This window comes from Octopus bimaculoides, chromosome 19 (assembly GCF_046866305.1).
Source record: "Octopus bimaculoides isolate indiv1 chromosome 19, ASM4686630v1, whole genome shotgun sequence".
Taxonomy (NCBI): domain Eukaryota; kingdom Metazoa; phylum Mollusca; class Cephalopoda; order Octopoda; family Octopodidae; genus Octopus; species Octopus bimaculoides.
In genome coordinates, this window is record NC_142946.1 from 4769791 (window position 1) to 4772290 (window position 2500).

A 2500-nucleotide genomic window follows, 5' to 3' on the forward strand; every position below is an offset into this window, starting at 1 on the left:
ATAGATTGCCGTGAATGTTTTTAAAAAAATACCATATATGTAGTCTTTAAACTATAAAACTGTAACAATATAAATTTTCCCCAGTGGTGTAGACACCTACGCCAGGGACTCCATTTATACAATATTCGCCACTTTGTCCGGAGACAGAGACTGCATGCAAAGTTAGTCAATATGGTATTTGTTCCGGCGCTTTGCAGTCTGAGTTCAAATCCTACCTATGTCAATATTACTTCTTTTCATCCTTCGGGGCCGACTCCGGTGCATGTATGTTTGAGAGAGAAAAAAAGAAAGAAAGAAAGAAAGAAAAAAAAGAAAGAAAGAAAGAAAGAAAGACAGACAGAGAGAAACGAGAAGGAAAAAGGAAGGTGAGAGACATGGCAGATCACAACTCACAGAGATTGTCGTTTGAAGATGGAAGAGATCCTTCTGGCGGGTAGCCACCCGTATTATGTGTTGGTTGTCGTTATTGACGATGATGATGATGATTATGATGACGACGATGACGATATCAATAATCAAGCCATACAGCTACCTGTGTGTATTGCTTGTATTCATACACGTTTCAATGTGATTGTGTGTGTACGTATTAATGAATAACTGAATGGCTAACGTGTTTAGGAGTTGTACGTATGAATGTTTATGTGTCGATGTATGCAAGTTTATATGTAGGCGTATGTGTGTAAATCTGTGCGTACATATGAGCACATTTTCCACACTGTGTATGAGAATGCATGTATTTTTATTTATACATATATACACAGACATGGGTTTATGTGCATGCACCCATATATATATATGTATATACATACACACACACACAATCACACACACAATTACTTATATATATATATATATATATATATATATATATATATATATATATATATATATATATATATATATATATATATATATATATATATATATATATATATATACATATATATATATATATATATATATATATATATATATATATATATATATATATATATATATATATATATATATATATATACATATATATATATATATATATATATATATATATATATATATATATATATATATATATATATATATATATATATATATATCAATTTTTTTTCTCCGTGTTTTTCTCCTTGTCTCCGTATTCTTTCTGTTGAAGAGCGTAGCTCGAAACGTCAAAGACTTTCCGTATTCCCGAGCGTCATACTAATATATACTTTTGTTATTTACACCACCTGTCCTCGTCTGTTGTTATTTTTTGTATATTCTCCCATATATATATATATATATATATATATATATATATATACATGTCTATGTATGCATGTATGTAAATGTATTACATGGATATGTATTCAACAGTGAATTTATGCATGTACATATGCATGCATGTATGACTATAAATTTCTATAAATACACACACACGTGTATATATGAATCTCTCTCTCTCTCTCTCTCTCTCTATATATATATATATATGAGTGTGTATGTGTGTGTATATATATATATATATATATATATGTATATATATATAATAATAATAATAATAATAATAATAATAATAATACAAATAATATGTGAGTATATACATATATACGTACATGTATGTACATACCTTCATCTACATGTATATATAGATGCATATCTGGGTACAGGACCTCACAAAGAAACGTGGACAAAATGAAAAACGAGATCATAAACAAAGCACGGAAAACAAACTTTTTTCGGACAACGGTAGGAACACACAGGAAAACAAACAGGCCACATAGAGAACATTTCCTTCATCAGCTGCCCCTGTTCTAAACTAAGCGTTTCGAAGAATTATATATATATATATATATATATATATACATATATATATATATATATATATATATATATAATCTAAACACACACACACATATACACGTACATTTACGTGTGTGTGTGTAGATACCCGACGTTAACGTTGCGTCTCATCTTTTCGAGTTCGATAAAATAAAATACCAGTCATGTACTGGGATCGATTTAATCAAATAGCCCACCCCACTCCACTAAATCTCAGGCCATTTACCTATATCGGAACCAGTTGTTCTTATTATTATTATTATTATTATTATTATTATAGAGTGAGAGAGCAGTGCATGCCATCAACGTGACGCTCGGCTACACGTATACGAAGCCCCGTATACCCATCATGACTACCCGTCTGATAAGGGTACACCATTTACATGCATCACAACCATATGTGCACGACATGGTGACTTCATATCAAGATAAACAGCGCATGATCTTGCAGGTGGGGCCCAATTAAAATTTTCTTCAGGTCGAGTAGCCCATCCCACTCAAAAGGTCCCTGATTATAATAATAATAATTATTATTATTATTATTATTATTATTATTATTATTATTATTATTATTATTATTATTATTATTATTATGAAGGTGGCGAGCCGGTAGAGTCGTTAGCACGCCGGGCAAAATGTTTAGCGGCATTTCGCCCGTCCTGACTGACGTTCTGAGTTCAAA

The 2500-nt window shown here is 30.8% G+C and overlaps 1 protein-coding gene across 1 annotated transcript in view; it reads right to left on the minus strand.

Annotated features, from left to right (window-relative positions):
• LOC106872700 (arrestin domain-containing protein 2) overlaps positions 1-2500 on the minus strand; it is a 275703-nt gene that overhangs the window by 271143 nt on the left and 2060 nt on the right. The window lies entirely within an intron of this gene.